The sequence below is a fragment of the Pleurodeles waltl genome, chromosome 5, assembly GCF_031143425.1.
Source record: "Pleurodeles waltl isolate 20211129_DDA chromosome 5, aPleWal1.hap1.20221129, whole genome shotgun sequence".
NCBI classification, from domain to species: domain Eukaryota; kingdom Metazoa; phylum Chordata; class Amphibia; order Caudata; family Salamandridae; genus Pleurodeles; species Pleurodeles waltl.
The window spans coordinates 551,416,371-551,435,529 of NC_090444.1; the positions used below are offsets into that span (position 1 = coordinate 551,416,371).

General features: G+C 45.1%; 1 protein-coding gene across 4 annotated transcripts in view; it reads left to right on the plus strand.

The window, feature by feature from the left end:
• The first annotated feature begins 13,122 nt into the window (after positions 1-13,122).
• Positions 13,123-19,159, plus strand: part of VRK2 (VRK serine/threonine kinase 2) — a 414,359-nt gene continuing 408,322 nt past the window's right edge. The window contains exon 1 of one of the 4 annotated variants that reach the window (XM_069234371.1): positions 13,123-13,429. The gene's annotated coding sequence lies outside the window, so the exon portion shown is untranslated. The remainder of the gene's footprint in view (positions 13,430-19,159) is intronic. The other 3 variants (XM_069234370.1, XM_069234368.1, XM_069234369.1) reach the window with 3 other exon arrangements.

The window sequence follows — 19,159 nt, forward strand, 5'->3', positions numbered from 1 at the left end:
CTTCCGCTGTGCTCCCTATACTAACCTTGTTGATGAGTGTTACCTGTTTGCCTCGCAACTGCTGGAGAGACTAGCGGCCACTTGATCTTCTTGCTGGGCTGGACACTGAACTTTCAGGGAGTGGAGTGCTACAAATAATGTTTTTGTAGTGCTTTGTTCTCAGGACTCTGCGGGAGGCGGCCAGTTGCATTTGGGCCTTGTGTGGAGCAACATGGGGCGTCAAAAACGGATGAATGCTTCACAGGGCAACACTATTCAACAGTATACTACCCCTGTGGCTCTCCTGCAGCGAACGGCAAGATTGGAGGGGAGTGTAGATGCAGCTGGCACGCCGCTGAGTGCTGGTGAGCCATAGTGAGCGAAGCTACTTGTTCATGTTTATAGTTTATTCAACAGTGCGGGTATTGAAGCGGGGTATGCAGTCTGGCCTTCTCCGTTTCGTCATGGGGGTAGCGCACAGTGGGTTGTGTACTAGGAGTGGGGGCATCATTTTCTACTGCCATGGGTCATCTTATTAATATGCTGACTTGGAATGTCCGGGGCTTGAAAAGTTATACAAAAGGCAATAGGGTACACTAGTTCCTTCGTAGGCACAAGGTTCATATTGCTTGTCTTCAGGAGACTCACATGACGGACGAGGAAGCACTTAAATTGGCTAAGAAGTGGCAGGGACAGATGTTTTTGTCCTCCTTTTCTTCCTATGCACGGGGGTATCTGTGTGGGTTGCCCCCGGGGTTCCCTTTACCCATGTGTACAGTTAGGTGGATATGGAGGGTCGCTATGTTCTGGTGGAGGGAACGTTGGATGGTCTTCCCATTGTGATCCTCAATATATATGCTCCCAACACGGATGATTCTTCCTTCTACTCCAAAATACCTGAGATCTTGGGGGACAGCATAGATAAGCCCTTGGTCTGGGTGGGGGACTATAACAGTGTGATAAATGGGGAGTTGGATTGCCACCCGCCAAAGTTGGGAATGTGATGATGCACTTGGGTCTCTTGGACGGTTGGACCGAACGGCACCTTGGCAGTAAGGAATATACTTGTCATTCTAGAACACATGATACTTCTTCTCGACTGGACAGGTTTCTGTTGGGTGGACTGACCAGCTCGCAGGTCCTAGATGTTACTCATCTGGGTCGGTTTTTGTCAGATCACATGCCAGTTCGGCTCCAGTTGCAGTGGGGAGAGACAGCCCCACGTGCGGTTCGAGGTTGGCGTATGCCTTTGGACTTATTGACTAATCAGGGATGTCAGGATGAGTAGCTGCTGCCATAAAACAGTATCTGGACTTAAATTGGAACACAACTGCATTTTGCGGCTTGGAATGGGAGGCTATGAAGGCAGTCATTTGGGGAGAGTGCATAAGCATGGTGGGAGGGGTGCGCAGACAGTTGGAGCAGGAGCTTATGGCTCTAGAGGTGACACTGGGGGAGGTACAGTGGCGGCCGCCGGAATCGAGCACAGCTAAGCGGGAGGAGCTCAGGTTGCACAAGGAGGTGAATGCATGTTAGGACACACTAAGCAGAACAACTTTGAGAGGGTAAGGCAGCGGTTGCATTGAGAAGGAGACAAATCAGGCAAACTCCTAGCGTGGATCTTGAAACGGGAGGTGGAGGCTCCGCCGATACTGGCTGTAAGGAATACCGAGGGTGTACTCCTCACAGGCATCCCACTTTCAAAGGGTATTTAGGGCTGGCACTGTATCATCGGAAGGGGGTGTGGAGCAGTTTCTGCGGCAGTTGCCGAGGCTGGACCCGGAGAGTAGGGATGCGCTTGAACTCCCGATCACTGTAGAGGAGCTGGGAGAGGCAGTGACGGCAATGGCAAAATCCAAATCCCCTGGTAGTGACGGTTTTCCTGTGGAGCTGTAGCAGGCTTTTTCCTCCACACTTAGGGAGAGACTGCTGGAAGTTTTTGAGGAGCAAGGGCGTGGTAAGTTACCAGACACCATGCGGCAAGGTATAGTGTGTTTGTTGCTCAAGCCAGGGGGGGAATGCTGCGGATCCTTCGTATCAACCGCTAACCATGTTGAACAGCGATGTCAAGATACTCTAAGATTTTGTCCACTCGGCTCAGAGGAGTGATTTGGGGCCTTGTGCACGAAGACCAATGTGAGTTTGTGCCGGGTCGAAGTACGTCCCTTAATCTGCGTCGATTGGTACATGTTCTGCATGAAACTAAGGGAATGGAGTCGGAATTGGCGCTGGTGTCTCTGGCGCGGGTGACTTGGAGAAAACGTTTGACACAGTGGTCGGAATATTTATTGGAGGTGTTGCGGGCATGGGCTTTAGCTCCAGCTTTTGCACCTGGATTCGACTATTGTACACTGCCCGACAGCTTGTGTGCGTGTTGGGGGAGAGACATTGACTGTCTGGGAGATCTGTAGGGGTATATGACAGGGGTGCCCGCTCTCGCCTCTCCTGTTTGCCCTGGCTGTGGAGCCTTTGGCAATTTGGCTTCATGAGGAGATGGTGCAGTGGGGGATCCTGGTGGGTCAGGCCGTACACGTAATTTCCATTTATGCTGATAATCCATTGCTCTATGTGCGGGATCCTCGCGTGTTGGTGCCGGAGCTGCTGCAGAGGATGAAGGTATATGGGGCTGTTTCCGGTCTCAAGATCAATATGAAAAAAACACTTCTGTTCCCTCTGGGGTCTCATGTTGGGGTTCCTCAGGTCGGGCTCCCTGGGGTGGGGCTGCGCTGGGAAGTCGTGTGTTTTCAGTACCTGTGTATCCGGGTTGTTAACTCTGTGGATGTGTACAATAAAAACAATGCTGAGCGGGTGGTAGCGAGCCTGGCTCGCTCGGTTACTTTCTGGAATAAGTTGCCTCTCTCTTTTATGGGTTGGGCCGCAGTAGCAAAGATGGTGGTTTTGCCTTTGTGCCTTTATCTGGTACAGAAATCCTTGTAGCCGCTGCCTGCTCGGCTTTTTCGACGCTTGGATAACCTGTTGATTTCCCCAGTATGGGTGGGCAGGCGAAGTAGGGTGGCGATGTCTGTCCTGCAGAGTGACCTGGGGGGTGACTGGTGATCCCTAACATCAGATATTATTATTATGCAGCACAGCTGCAGTGTGCAGCGAAATAGATGTCAGAGGTTGATAATTGGGAAAAGAGGTTGTATGCTGGTATGTGCGATAGGCGGTCTCTGGCGCACATTCTCATGTCTGGGGGCAGATCTGATCCTGTTGCACCTTATTTGGTGAGGACTAATGCTGGGATCTGGGAACAGGTGCTCCGATGGGCTCCCTTAGATAGGGATTTAAGGATATGGGATCTGTCTCTGTTTCGGGATAGGGCAAGGACAATGTCGATGGAGGCCTGGCGGTTGGGTGGTTGTGAGGTGGTCAGTGATCTGTACCCTAGTGGTGAATTTATTTTATTTCCTGATGCTCAGGATCTGTTTGAGTTGGGCTCTGGCCAGTTTCTGCAAAATGCAAAACTTGAAAGTGTGACCCGTGAAATCTGGGATAGTTTCCTGATGGCCCCTAAGGCCTCCTCGGTTTTGAATGGTCTTCTTAATTGGGGCGAGGATACGCACCTGATCGCTCCGTTCTATAAGACACTACGATAGGATCAACCGGGTGTGATTAGTGCGGGACGTAAGGCGTGGGAAGTTGATTTGGGGCTGCCCATTGAGGTCGTTGATTGGGATGCAGCCTTATCATTGGTCTGAACGGTTTCCTGTAATCACAGGTTTCAACTTTTGCATTTCAACTTTGTGCACAGAACATATGTCACTCCCAGTTAGCTAAATAAGATAGACCCAGGTCGAGGTGCTTGTTGTCCTTGGGGTGGTGAGCATGGTGCTTTTTTTCTGCAAATGGCTTGGTCCTGTAGTGCTGTTCATGTATTCTGGCAGGAGGTGATGGTGGCAATTGCTGAGGCTACTGAGCTTGAATTGGAGGCCACTCCGTTGTCTTGTCTCCTGGGTGTGGTACCTAGGCAGCAGGGTAGAGGGGTTGTCTACAGGATGGTACAGTTAGCGTTAGTATTGGCCAAGCGAAGAGTAGCGATTGGTTGGATGAGCGCGGACCCCTGTGATTTCTGCCTGGCTGCGGGATCTGCTGGAGTGGGGGCGGCGGAGGAGCAACATATGCGCATAACGCGCAACGATGAGAGGGCACTGACTGATGTGGCTGCTTGAGGTGCACTGTTGGAACGTTTCACTGATGAGGAGGACGTAAGTTCTGTGAGTAGCAATGGGCAGCGGGGATGGTGACACATACTATCCCTCTTTGCACTTGTGACGACCGAATGTTGAGTTGATCTATCTCGACTTGATTATGCTATCTAATGTTTGGTCTCATAAGGATTTGGGAAGGGTTTTTGGGATTGAGGATGGGATTAGGGATGTGGTTATGTCTTCACTGACGAAGCAATGCTGTGTGCACCCTTCGGGCATCATTATATGTCGGTGACATCTTGCCCTGCTGTAACCTGCACTGTGTTGAATCTTTATGTTGGTTTGTAATTTTTCAATTGGAAAATTAAAAAAAACTATGGCGCTAACAAATAAAATGTGATTGGAGTTCTAAAGGGAAAAACCTGCAAAGGAAAAATAACTGCACATTGCTTATACCTCTCCTAAATGAGACAGCAGATAGCAGAGTCTTCATCAGCTGAGCAAAGGACCAGTGGGTCTTCGGAGACCAGCATCAGGAACATGAAAAGGGAACAAATGAACTGGGCAAAAACTCAACAGCATCCAACTCTGAAGAGAACTGAACTGACATCATCTGAAACTCACTAAATTAAAATCCCAAAAGCTATTACCTAAGCTTCTAGTGGACAAGACTGTGAGCCCATCTGGGCTTAAATTGTATCTTTCTTTGCTCCTTTTCCAAAATAGTGTCACATTCAAACTCTTATCTGGATGGCAGTTTCCGTGCAATAAGTAAATTTATAAAAACAGCAGCAGAGAACACGACATTTAGCTAAAGTTCCTTCCTTTCAAAAACTAAGGCTCATTGTTAAAACTTGCAACTTTTATCACAAGGAAGTGTAGAAAGTGAGACAGAGAAAGCAATAGCTAGCTGCTGTGCACATTTAACAGGATGTCTAATAATGTTTTCAAAGTGTTTCAGTAAAATCAGCATAACATTTAAACACTGTGCTTCTGGGAAAATACTAAAATGTAGGCCTTTTCACTAATGCTAATACATGAAGAATAAAACATTTCTAATAATTTCAAACCATTACTTTCATAGAACAATATTATTCATGTTATCCGCTAGTACATGTATTTATAATTAATCATAATACATTTTCACAGACATTTATTATTTCACATTGACCTCGAGGTGGCTGACACCATGTCAGCCTCAATTTAAACATGCACGTTTTATTTTTCTAACACACGTTTCTCTATTTAGGCTTTTAACATGTTAATCATTTTGCTTTAGTTACACATTTTTATTAATAATGTTTGCTCTCGAACACCTGTTGTTTTGTATTAAATTGTAATTGTTCAATCCCTCCTCTCAGCAGACATCTCAGTAGGACGTTGGCGTAGACTCCCTCTGTATGGGGGAGGGGGACAGGGTGCGTGAGCACACTGTCTCCTACCGGGAAGGGAAGGGTAGGAGGGGCAGGAGAAAGGAACCCAGATTCACTGCTGCTGGGGGAAATAGAAAAGTCTTTGTAACTCCTGCCCGAGCAGAGGAAAGTGCTGTCTCCTGTGCTTGTCCTGGAAGATGCACAGAGAGCCAGCTGCAGCTGTGGGGTGTCTCTGGCCTCCCTCAGCCCCTACTAATAATAAGGTGCCTGTGGAAGGCACGGGTTAAACAGTGGCCGCAGAACAATACAAAAAGTGAAAGAACCATGGAACAAGCCATACTTACCTTTCCAAAACCTTATAATCTAATATGCACAAACACAGGCTGAGAAGTGCCCCATAATGCCCTGCATGTGCTAAACGTTGCATATATTAATTCATGTGGTGTCCCAAGATAGGTCAGGGGCACTACCAACATTTACTGAGAAGTGATTAGAGGGGCTGCAGGAGGGCAGCAGACTACCTGATAATGGTGGCACTATATCACCCTAAGTCTCCTGGGGAATGGATGGATGGCCCACAGAATACATGTGTCTTAAGTTAAAGCATTCTCATAGTTGGGCCTTCTGCTCCTGGGTACTGCAGTGCAGGGATCCCTTGTGTTTGGTCAACTGGCTGCATTTGATGGCCTGTTGTGTGCTAAGAGAGACTCTGACACACACTGTTTTAAATTTGAGGGTTTTATTAATAACACCTTTTGAATATTGATGTTGTTCTCATAAATTTTAATGGTATCAAATTGATAAAGTACATTAGGTTATTGTTATGATGGGGGAGGAGCGTTGTGATTATGGGGCTCAGGAGCCACTTGGTGTGTAATATGTCAAGGGAGTGTCACCAAAGTTATATCTATCTACCTGGTTTACATATTTGTTCTGTAATTTGTAGTATTTGGTATTGTGAGTGCAATAAAAGCGTTTTAATTTTTTAAAGAAAAGGCACTGCCAACAATACTTTGAGTGCTGTTGTTGTGTACCAGAGAATCCAGTCTTTAAAAGACGTAAGCACGATTCATCATACAGCTCCTCCTTATGCTAACATCAGGTGTTGGTGGAGCGGGCTACAATCCTGTGTGATGAGGACGCTCTTATGGGCATTAACAGTGAAAGCCTACAGTATAAATATAGTTAAAAATACCTCATGGTGAACAAAGAAACCTCCATCCACGTCCTTATAGGGTTGAGCTAAAACTTAAAAGGCAATCGTCAATTTCAGCAAGTGAAACCTGTGGAAGTTCTTTTGCAAATATATCAAGTAATAATTACCAGAATGTGTACCTCTGTCTGATAAGCAGTGAACTTCGCTTGTTTCACCCCATTTCAGAGTTTGTAGGGACCCAGTAAATACCTCATCCCACAGTATCGATATTTACATGCTCTAGTAAATACATCATACCCATCTATCATACTTGTAACTAGGCCAATTGTCTGGTCACGGAGGCTTGGGGGGGAGCAGAGGGCTTGCCCGGTCTCCCCCCGGGCTTATCGTGCGGCAGTGGAATAGCCCACATAGGGACTGGGGGATTGGTCGAGGTGTCCGGATGGGGCGGTGACTATAGGGTGGGTTTATAACGCAGGGTGTGGGCGGCCTCTTTGGCTGTTGTCACACCAAGTAGGCGTTACTGATTTAGTTGGTAGGATTTTGAGTGGCATTTTTTGTAGGTGTAGAGGCGGTTGAAGTGTGGGAGGAGTTTTTGGATAGTGTTTTGGTTGAGATTGTAGTTTGTAGGTTGTTAATAGAGCCCAATAAAGTGGTGCAGTTGCTTAACGTTTTGCAGGATGAAGGGAGGGAAGACCTTATCAGAGAAGGAGTGTTAGAGGAGGCATGGGTGGGGCTTAGAAGGCCTAAATGGCTTTCGGCTGAGGGCGTGACGGCTGCAATTAATGCATGCACGTCACCCGAGGGAACCCACAAGAAGTTTAAAACAAAATGTATAATGGGGAGAAAAGCGGCGCGGTCGCCTGAGCGGCTGTCTGAAGTTGTGGGGGCTGAGGTTGTGAGCTTACCGGCTGCCAGGCTCCATCTGCAGGGTGGTGGCAAGTTTCCGAGGCGTTCCGGCACCTCATTTCATCAGCGCATGGCTGCCAGAGGGAGGGGGGCCGGCTCCTCGGGTGCGGTGAGTGTGGTCAGCCACACGGGGAGCAGGCCGGTAAAGTGCATGCGCTGCCAAGCCGATGCGCGTGTAAAATAAGAAAACAAGATCGATCACAGCTTGAAAGCGTTGGGGAGCTTCTGGAATGCACATTAGAGGAAGGCACATCGGGAGGAGCGCCCAATATAGCAGCGACCTCCGATTCTTTCAAACAGAGAGGAACCATGTTAGAGGAGAGGTCATTGGGCGGGGCACGCAAGATGGCAGTGCCCGTGTTTAATGTCGAAGATACAGTGGTCATAAGTTCTGGGGATGAGGTGGAGGAGCAAGGGGGTCAGAATAGTGTGGATAGCAGAGGTAAAGGTAATCGTGAAGGTGTTTTTATATATAAAGAAGGTAAAATCATTCCGTGGGTACCTAGAGTTGTTAGCCCTATGCTGCATAAGGTACAGGCTTGGGAGGTGGATAATCAGGCAGTATTTAAGTTGGATGAGCAGGTAGAGTTTGTGGACAGTAGTGGTTTAGTGCTTAGAGGTACTGTGTGTGGGGAAGCTAGTGGCGATGGGAAGGCAGGTAGGGCTCAGGTCAACCTGGATTTTTGGCATTCGGACCAGGGTGAGGGTCTTGCTGGGTGTAACAATCCCTATGTTTTGGGCGGACACCCAGAGGATTTTTCCTTGTTGGGCATGCAGTTTGAGGATGCAATATACGTGGATGGGATGTTACCGATGGGTTGTTCGGGGTCATGTTCCTTGTTTGAGATGTTTAGCACTTTTTGCAGTGGTTTTTTCAGTTTCAGTGTGGCTGCAAGTTAGTGACACATTACTTGGATGATTTTTTCCTTTGTTGGAAGACCTAATTCCGGTGAGTGTGGTAGGTCGTTGTTGGTGTTCGAGCAGATGATGACCCACTTTGGGGTTCCATTGGCGCAAGAGAAGAAGAAAGGGCCATCAACATGTATCAATTTTTTGGGCATTGAGTTAGATTCTGTCAATATGGAGGATAAAGTGCAACAGTTGATTTCGATGTTGGAGGAGGCTGTGAGTAAACCTAAAGCTGGAATTGAGACGTGCTCAGTCTTTGCTTGGTCATTTGAATTTTGCCTGCAAGGTGGTGAGAGTGGGCAGGGCGTTTTGCAGAAGGTTGGGTTTTGCCATGCGTGGAGCGGTTTTGCCGTATCATCATATTCGGCTTTGGGCTGGTGTTAAAGACGACTTGAGGATGTGGATTGGTTTTCTTCAGGAGTTCAATGGCGTGACAATGTTGGTGGAGGAGTCTGATTGGTCTTGGCAAATTCCAAGTTTTTCAGATGCATCTGGAACTAATGGTTTTGGCCTTTTTTGGAACGGGCATTGGGCAGCGGAAGCCTGGCCATTGAGCTGGAAGCAAGTGCGGCATAGTATTGCCTTTTTGGAATTCTTTCCCCTGGTGGTTGCATTGGCTATTTGGGGTCCCTACCTGGCTAATTGAAAACCACGTTCCTATGTGCACAATCAGACCGTGGTCTATTTGGTGAATTCGCAAAGAGCAAAGGATGAGAGGGTGCTTAGGCTGTTGAGAATGTTTTTTGTTGAATTGTTTGACATTCAATATAATGTTCAAAGCTAAATACGTACCTGGCATTAATAATGATATTGCTGATGCACTATCTCGTTTTCAGTGGCAGAGATTCTGTGGTTTGGCACCGAGAGCGGATGTGCAGAAGACTGCAGTACCTGGGGAGCTGTGGGAGATAAGAGAGTGAAGATGTTGGAGCTTGTACAACAGTCCATAGCTCCGTCCACAAGGAGTTTATTTTCAGGCCTGGTTGGAGTTTCTGAATTCAGGTGCTGTACAACAGGTGGGTGGGTCTGACATTTGTGGAAGGAGGCAAGAGGATGCTGTTCATTTTATTATGCAGCAGATTGACACTGGGTTGTCCGCAGTGACAACAGTGGGTAAGTTATCGGGGTTTCATTTAACAGTAAGTATTTTTGGGGTTATGATCCTGCGGAAGGTGAAATTTGTAGGAGAATTTTGGCGGGCTGGGCAAGGTCGGGGGTGCTCGAGGGGATCGTAGGCGCCTGATTACATCTCAGCTATTACGGGCATTATTAGGAGCTCTGGCTGAGGTTTGTTTTTTGGTGTGGGAAGTTAGGTTGATGTCACTTTGCATGTCTTGGTTATTTCATGGTGCATTTCAGGTTTCTGAGTTGCTGGGAGTCAGGGGAAAAAAGGCATTTCACATTTGGATGTTCGGGTAAGAGGTGGGAATATTTGTATTTGGTTGCGTTCATCTAAGATGGATAAGTTGGGAAGGGGCCAGGAGGTCATTTTGAAAGGTAAGGACTCTTGTGACTGTCCCCTTAAGCTTTGGAGTTCCTTCACTGGATTGTTGCCAGAAACTTCCAGGTTGGTATTTGTTCACCAGGATGGTTCCTGTTTATCGACTTCGCAATTGCTTGTGGTTTTGAAGATGGCAATTAGAAGGTTGGGGTTGGATCCACAATGTTATGGGACGCATTCGTTTAGGATTGGTGCTGCCACAGAAGCAAAAAGGTTGGGTAAACATGATGAAGCTATTATGGATTTCGGGAGATGGAGGTCGCAATGTTTTCAGCATTATGTGAGGTTTTATAAATAAGAATGAGGTACTTTTTAATTTTCTTCTTCCACTTTCCTCCGCTCCCCGACCCCCCTCCCCACTCCTTAGTGCTGTTGATGTTTCTGTTATGGCAAATTACTTAAGAATATGTTCTCTTGTAGGTTGTGTCTGGGGCCCGGACAGAGACTGTTCTGTGTGGATTGTGGGGCATTCGTTCATTCGTTGAGCGGAGAAACAAGCTTCATCAAGGCATTCTGGTCGGCAATTGCATCTGGATGAGGCAAAGATCAAGATTAGTTGGGTGGGTAAGAGTGGATGAGGTGGGGAGAATTGTGATATGTACTTTCTAAAAGACTTTAACAAGGGGTTTGCCCAGATTTGTTGGTTATTCATTTGGGAGAGAATGATTTGGTGCAGCTGTCGGGTATTGGTTTATTGAAGGCTATGAAGTTGGACTTGGGGAGGATTAAAGAACGTTGGGCAGGTACCCATATTGTGTGGACGAGTTTGGTGCTTAGGAGAGTTTGGAGGGGTGCAAATTATTTTGTGGGAATAGAGAAACAGCGTAGGAAGGTGAATAGGAAGATGAGGAATTTTTGTAGGTCGCAGGGTTTTTCGGTTTTGATTCATGAGAACATAATTGGTTCCGATGTGGAGTTATTTCGGCAGGATGGTGTACATTTATCTTTCCTGGGCAATGAGCATTATCTGTTGGAGCTTCGGATGATGATTGCAGAGTTGTTGGGTGAGAGGCTTTGGGATCTGTAGGTCTGGTTTTTGGGTGAGGCAGGAAAACGCCTATCAGGTTTTCCTGTGTGGCCGGGGTTTGTTCACAGAAAGCCTTTAAGGGGTGGGGGGTGATGGATGATAAAAGATGAGAGGGCAGGGAGTTTTCACAGGCAAGGGTAACTACAGAAGGTGAACAGCAGGACAGATGGGTAATGGGTTGGTCAGGTCAAAGTGGGGATGGGACAAGGGGTAGTGGTGAGGGGTAAGTTTAGAGGGTGGGGGAGGGGCTAGGAGGACATTTTTGTATTAGTGAGGATTTATGTAGTTTTGTGAGGCTTTTATGCCAGGTTATTGTGTTATTGCCAGACCTGTTCTATTAAAGCAGCCTTCTACCCCTTAAAGCGAGTGTTGTGGTCTTTACACTGTTTCGCCCGATGGGAGCCTTGGGGGGGAACATAGGGCTTGCCTAGTCTCCCCCCAGGCTTATCGGGCGGCAGTGGAATAGCCCACATAGGGAGTGGGGGATTGGTTGAGGTGTCCGGATGGGGCGGTGACTATAGGGTGGGTTTATAAGGCAGGGGCAGGGTGTGGGCGGCCTCTTTGGCCATTGTCACACCCAGTAGGTGTTACTGATTTTGTTGCCCATCCACCCTCCCGTTTTTTCTTTTCTTTATGCTTGTGTTGGCTTTGGGACATTTTTGGTGAATAATTGTTTTCAAATTTTTGGGGTCGGGATGAGTTTGGGTATTTCCTTGGGGGTTGTCATGTGTGTTTTTTTATTCAGATAGCTCTAACAGGATAGGTCTGCCGTTCTGGGTTTTTGTGTTGGGTTTGTTTGTTAATACGTGTCTGCAGGGTGGGGTGGGAATTATGCCGCTGGTAGGCAGGTCTGGCTGGGCGGGGCTTTGTTCACAGAAAGCCTTTCGGGGGGGAAAGGGGATGGATGATAAAAGATGAGAGGGCATGGAGTTTTCACTGGCAAGGTTAACTACAGAAGGTGGACAGCAGGACAGATGGGTAATGGGTTGGTCGGGTCAAGGTGGGGATGGGACAAGGGGTAAGTTTAGAGGGTGGGGGAGGGTCTAGGAGGACATTTTTGTATTAGTGAGGATTTATGTAGTTTTGTGAGGCTTTTATGCCAAGGTTATTATGTTATTGCCAAACATGTTCTATTAAAGCGGACTTTTACCCCTTAAAGTGAGTGTTGTGGTCTTTACACTGTTTTGCCCGATTCTGACCATAGCACTTGCCAACCTTGGATCTAATTTTGCCTGTGGAAAATTACTAAACCACTCGGATGAGGATAATTCAATTGATTACTCTATGTCCCTAAAAATTTGAAAGCGTGCAATGTAAAAATATATATATATATATAAAATGCATGCTGTTAAGCGTTGCGATCCCTTCTCTTCACAAATCGAATTTATCGTTACAGCCACTTTGTTTGAAATGCTTCTACTGGCAATGAAGGACCCTGTGTAAAGAACGCCAATGATCCTGTAAAAGAAGTGTTTATATAATTGCTGTTTATACAAATAAATCTGTATTTTAACGCTACCCGTTTAAAGTCAACTACTCTCAATTAAATAAAGCGTTTCTTTGAAACCTAGTTTATAGAAATAATGTTGATATTCTGGCATACCACAGGCGGGCTGTCACCAAGCCCCCCCACCGCCATACTGCTTCATGAGTCATTCTTCCACTGCAACGAGTCATCCTACAAGTTAGAATGCCTGGGTGAAGTTGTTAAACTAAAGGGAAAGTACGAGCACTGGGTCTGTAAGCCGCGTTTTAGTTCTGACTAATTCCACCTGTTTACCGAAGGCCGCGAGGAGTTTCTAACAAAACTTGTCCCAAGACGTTAACACAACCAACAAGCCTCATGGGAGACGCCTGAGTTTTTAAAGGAATAAAACATGGATTAATTTTCACTGTCTCTCACCTAAAATTGCCTTAGTATGACAATGAAGTGCCTCTATGTTTTAAATAATAACACAGCTGAGCCGTCCAGTCGATGGCGTACGGTCCTCGATCAGACCCAAAACCCAAGCAAACTCGTCTCAGGGATGCGTTATTTCTCCGAATTTCTCAACCTGCGCGGTCGGCATTAGTCCAATTCCGCTACCTTGTCTACTTCTCCGCCCCTGGGCGGGACTCCGTATCTCGCCGCCTTCTGAGCTCAGGCGGCGGAAGCTCGCCGGCTTCTGTATCCCGCGTGAATCCTTCTCTGGGACTCTGCTACATGTGACTTATTTACAATGGGACTGTTGATGTGAACAGCAGGATCCACAGCCATAAGAACGCTGGAAGCAGGTAACCGGCTGGTGCACTGCGAACCTTCTCCGAGGAAACCGGAAGAGCGAACCCCTGCGCAGCTGGTGCTTTCGTCAACCATTTAGTGCGGTGGCAGAACTTAGGTGAAGTTTAGCCAGCGCTAATTGAGCAACTGAGCGAGTGCAGCAGGTAGGAACTCTATGACGCTGCAGTATGCATAAACAAGCTGGGGTAGAAGTCTTAATGTAGGTTGCTCACAACTAGTGCTGTAAACTGAAAAAATATCCCTCGTTCCAATAAGGGTACGGCGGCAGGCAGGGCATTAAGTGGGATTAGGAAAAAAAAAAGCTCTGGGGGTGGTGATGACGTTTTCTCTAAAATAGGCGGGGCTCACGCAATTATGGGCGTGGTTTAAACACAATAAACTACATTTCTCGGATTCCCTTAGTATGCTCCCTGACCAGTATTTTGGTTCCTTTGACCTTTGCTAGTTCACCCAGAAATATAACACACCTAAAACCACCCAGGAATATTTGCTTTGTCAATGGGTGTTAGCTGATTAACATAAGTGGGTAACAACAATAATTTATGTATAAATAATAAATGAAACAATTACTTTTCTGATATTGTGTGACTATGAATTAAACATGATTAAGGCCTGACGAGAGGGCAGTGCTCTTCATTTAGGTTTACTCTGTGATTGACCTGGATGCATTTTTTTTAGGTTTCGCTTGCACAGCGATTGTGCTGTGCTTGAGAAGTCTCTTCTATTCGAAAAAAATGTTTAAAAGGGCGTAAAATCCTACCCTTACTTACCTGAACTTACTGTTGGTTGATTCCAACGATGCTCTAATTTATTTTCTCCTGATTGGCCTGCACATGTCTGCTTTCACTTCATGCTCTGATAACTGTCCATTTCGTGGTGTGGAGCATGGGCCAAGTACAGCATTTGGTCAGTTGCTATTGGTTGCCTGGTAGTGCCTTCCTCTGGCTACTACTCTGAAGGTACTTTCTTTTTTGCATTTCCCATCAAGCACTGCATACGAGTGCATCTACATGCTGTCTGTTCTCTTTGCGGCAAGCCGATCCTGCATTCATTCTAGTTCCTGCACAATATGCCCTCCATATTGTCCTCAGACACGCTTTGCCTCTATCTCTAAAACAAATAAAAACAGTTTCCTGAAATCAAAGATGAAATCGGACCCTGCGAGGCAGGGGGGCGGGGGACCCTCCTAGCCCAAGCTAGGTCCATATAGGACATCTGTGACCTAAACCATAGTCAATTTTAATATGCTTACATGCACGCTTGTGTATTGACACTTTTGACACTGCATGTTACTGCAAGCTGGCAGGCACAGAGATGGCTGGACGTGCAAACCCACATTTCTTTTTATATTTTTTAGTATTGTTTTTAATTCTTCTGTGCCATGCCTACAGTTAAACATTGACCGACACTGCCCTTCGTGAGGTGACATGAATTTTATTACTTTGGAGGGAGAGGCAAGGCTTATCTGGGACACCGATGAGCTACAGCTGCACTTTTAACACAAATCGACAGATGGCTGTTTTTTGTCACATAATGTTAAATTGAAACGAGTGCCTTCACTATAGTCCCTGCTGCTCTATGTCTGCATTCAGTAGCTTAATCTATTTTTTTAATGTAATTTTTCACGCCCTCGCTATCTGCAATCCCTCTCCTAAACCACACACCCTCCACCAACTGTTCCTGCGCAGTCCTTGCTTTCCCCACTGCTGTTCGTGTGCTGTATTTTAATACTGAACAAGTGCAGTTATCTTGCAGGTATTAGGGTCATGATTTGAAAGGTGCAGCAGGTGCCGTGCCACCATGTCCAAAAGCTCTAGGAACCACATGAAACACAAATTATTGCTAAAGTTTACTTCTAAACAAGCAGTCACAAGTGCAGTTATATTGCCTGCACTAAGGTCATGATTTGAATGGTGCAGCAAGTGCAGAGGCAGCAGGGCCAAAAGTTGTCATAGCTCTTTTAAACACCAAATATTGCTACATTTTACTATACTACTAAACAGGCAGTCACAATTACGGTTACGTTGGCACACCCGAGTGCCCCTACTAGGGTCATGATTTGAATGGTGTAGCAGGTGCAGTGGTGCCATGCCCAAAACAAAAACTGTAGGTACCCCCTCCAAATACGAAATATTGTTATATATTACTACTAATCAGGCAGTCACAAGTGCAGTTATCTTGCAGGCACTAAGGTCATGATTTGAATGGTGCAGCAGGTACAGTGGCACCGGGGCCAAAATTTGCCAGAATTCTATAAATATCAAATATTGCTATATTTTACTACTCAGCAGGCAGTCACTTTTGTGGTTACTTTGCAGTTAAAAGGGGCATGATTTGAATGGTGCCGCAGTGGCCCTCTACAAACGACACATTACTATACTCTAATACATTGCCATGTTAAATAAGGTACAAATTAGGAGTTTGGAACGCTGGGATAATAACTCAACATACAACACAACATAACACAGTATTAACAGTTTATACAATTTAAAATAAACATTATTATAACCTTTTTCTAATATTTATAATCCAGTTACTAAGATAGAATGCAAAAGAAAAAACAAAGTCGAAACCTTTTGGCTTTGCCAATGCTTGTTTTTCTTCACAGCTTGCTATCTTACATCACATCTCTTTACTGTTTAGTGCCCCCTTTTCACGCACTCTCTGTTGAATGTGCTTCCTCGCACTGCTTCATTCCACTACACTTCAAACACAAAACACACTCACTCACCTGTGAGCACTGCATTTTCTTTGAGTTTTGCCTTCTCAATGTTTTGGCAGCTGTTCATATCCTTTAAAACACATTTGCACGGACTATCAGTTGCAAGTGGAACAATGAGACCATTGTTGTGTGCGCTCTGCAGAGAGTCCTAAGATTGCATGACCACATTTTCTGAACACCCTTTTCACCCCCTGACAGGCACTGAAATCCTCACTCTACCTTCAGCCTCCACTTCAGAGCTCTCAATTTGGAACATTATAACCCCCAAAGGCATCCTGGTTCAAAGTATGCTCTATCCGAGAGTAGTACGCTGCACAAAAACAATGTAGAAATCCAACGTCCTGGAAGTAGTTAACATTCTTAGGGAATGCAAAATTGAGTAAAACATGTAAAATATAAACAGGAACTAAACTGTTGTGAGTTACATTAACGTTTCTTACATTCAGTTTCCCAGAAAGCGATCAGTCTTTTTGACGGCTAAAAATAGACACGAATGATGAGCCCAATAGGGACCCATTTCAATGGTTGTTTTTAATTACTACTGGGTCTCAGATATGGATTGACCTGCAAACTTGAATCCCTGGTGGCAGTCATCAGTGGCAGCACCACGGAGAGTGGAAGGAATAACTATCAGCTAATTCTCTCTTTTTTTAAAACTTTGTACCCAAAGAAACAAGTTAAAATGATAGTAAAGATGGTCTTGCTTTTAATCACAGACTGTTCGTCAAGCTAACTTAGCGGGTTATGATTTGCTTGTATTCTTCAGGTTTCAGGGTGTGGTACTCTTAGCATACCTCTGGGGGTTAATGCATTTGCTGAAAAGATTTGTGTATGTTCTCTAGCTACACTGTTGAATATTCTTAAAATGTCTTGGATCGTTAGTGTGCCTGCTAAAGATAAGTGTAGGACACAGATATGCATTGTGTGTAAGGTAGCTCAGTGGGTTAACGTTTTTTTTCCAGACCTGTGTGTTACCTGCAAAATAGCTCATTTATAAATGCGCCTGTCAGTAGCTATACAACCTGGCACAGCATTCATTTGAAAACTTGTAGGATTGAAATCAAATTTGTTGTTACCGGTGTCTTAACAAAATATAAGTTTCCATTGAGAAACATTATATTCTATGTTGTCAATACATAGGAACAAACATATACCTTCAAGATTATAAAGAAACTCGAAGATTCCGAACCTGCCTTCAGAACATATAGTGGCGACCCCCTGATACGACTCAGACCAATCTCGATGGTGCACTCCTAGGCCGGTGTACACCATTCAGAAAAACCTGCCAAACACGAACCAGGCACCTCGAAAATACATCCTTAACAGTTTCTCGGACAACTTTAAAAAAAAAAAAACTACCAAAATATATTTTCAAATAAACATCTAGCTTTCCAGGGGATCGAAGCTCTGATACTATGTAGCAATGCTCTACAGATAAATATCCCCAGGACAAACAATGATAAAATATAATTTAAAACAACCTATAAATCATCAGGAAGAGACGACATAATGTTGCTGAACGCGTCTCTAATAGTCTGTTGCTCTACAAAAGCCAATAATAACGCTAAAAGAAATAACCTAGTAAAATATCCACGGAAAACGAATAAAGCGACGTCTGAGAAAAAACAACTAAAAGGAAAAAGCAATCCTAATTATTAAGCCCGAGCCGGAGAATCTAACCCAGGACACAAAGTATTGACATCTTATTTTAACGTGACACACTATCCTAGAAAGGGTCAGCTTTTTGAAAGCACGAATTTAAAATATATATATACCCACCACCATAAGTATTCAATTGGTCAACTTCAAATACTATGTTGCTACTTTTGTGCATCAAGAAAGGCAGAAGAGCAGGACTCCCGAGGGATCAAAAACTAAAAATAGTCAATCATACATACAGGGGTTAATTAAGAATCTTAAATATTCAAGATAAATGCACATTTTAAAATGAGACTCAGATAAACAATACTATTACAAACTGAAAATGTGGTATTTGTTTAGAGCATGCATGATCTACGTGTCTGAGCCAGACTAGAGACTGAGAAAACTAAGCAACACGTGAATATAGTTGTCTTTAGTGAAGTTAGACTGCAGCAGCACTTTTTTTTCTCTTGATGATCTAAAAAGCAATTCAATTAACTATGAAGTTGGTCATCCTTTTGCCAGTTTTTCCTTGCTTGTAAGCAAAGTTAGCACTCTGTAGCATTCCTATCGAAGCACATTGAGGGGCAAATTTATAATAGTGTTGGTTGCCCTTGTGCCACGCAAGGGAGACACAACACTAAAGTCAGATTTATTAAGCCACGCAAGGCTACCTTGCATGGCCATGAGCGGCTGGATAATTCTGGAGTAACAAATCGTTGCCTTGCGTTACTCTGCCCCAGGGAGATTCTCCTTGGGTGAAGTGTGGGTGTTCCCACACATCTACCCATGATATGCATCAAAATGCTACGTCTCCCTAGGGGAGGTATAACAAGGAGAAATAGTTTTATTTCTCTTGTTTTTCCTCTTTCTATGTGTGATGCATTCTTGACACTAGGCTGCCAAAAGGGCGTAAGGAGAGGACCGAAATGCGCTGTATAATGTTGAATACAGCACATTTCACACAGCGCAGCAAGGCGGCTGGCTGCATTGCGCTGTGTGAAAGTTTGATAAATCTGCCCCCGAATGTACACTGTTGTTACCGACAGTGGGGCACGGGTGTGATGATTTCCAGAGTCTTATCTGGATTCATGTGCATGCTCAAGAAGAGCTGTCCGAATTGGCCCAGTTCCCACTATGTTCAAGTAGGCTTCATAGGCTGGGCTGTACTTATCACCTCCATTCCTCCTCAGAGACCAGAAAGATTAATGTCGCCAGTATATCATTGTTCCTGTTCTGGCTTTCATTTTACAAACCATTTTCATCGGTTGAGCTAGTTATTTTATTTCCGCTGTTGTTTCAATTGCAGTGAATCACAGTGTACTGGCTTGTTAAAGAAAAACTTGGTACTGTCCTGGTAACGTATTATCGTCTATTCACTCTACCAAACAACTCTTTCACAATCTGCTGTATCTAGATTAGACCTCTAGATGACAAAATACATTTTTCTCAGAGGCTTATAGTCCCACAGAAAAAGCAGAAGTCAAAACTTTAAAAGTAGAGTAACTTG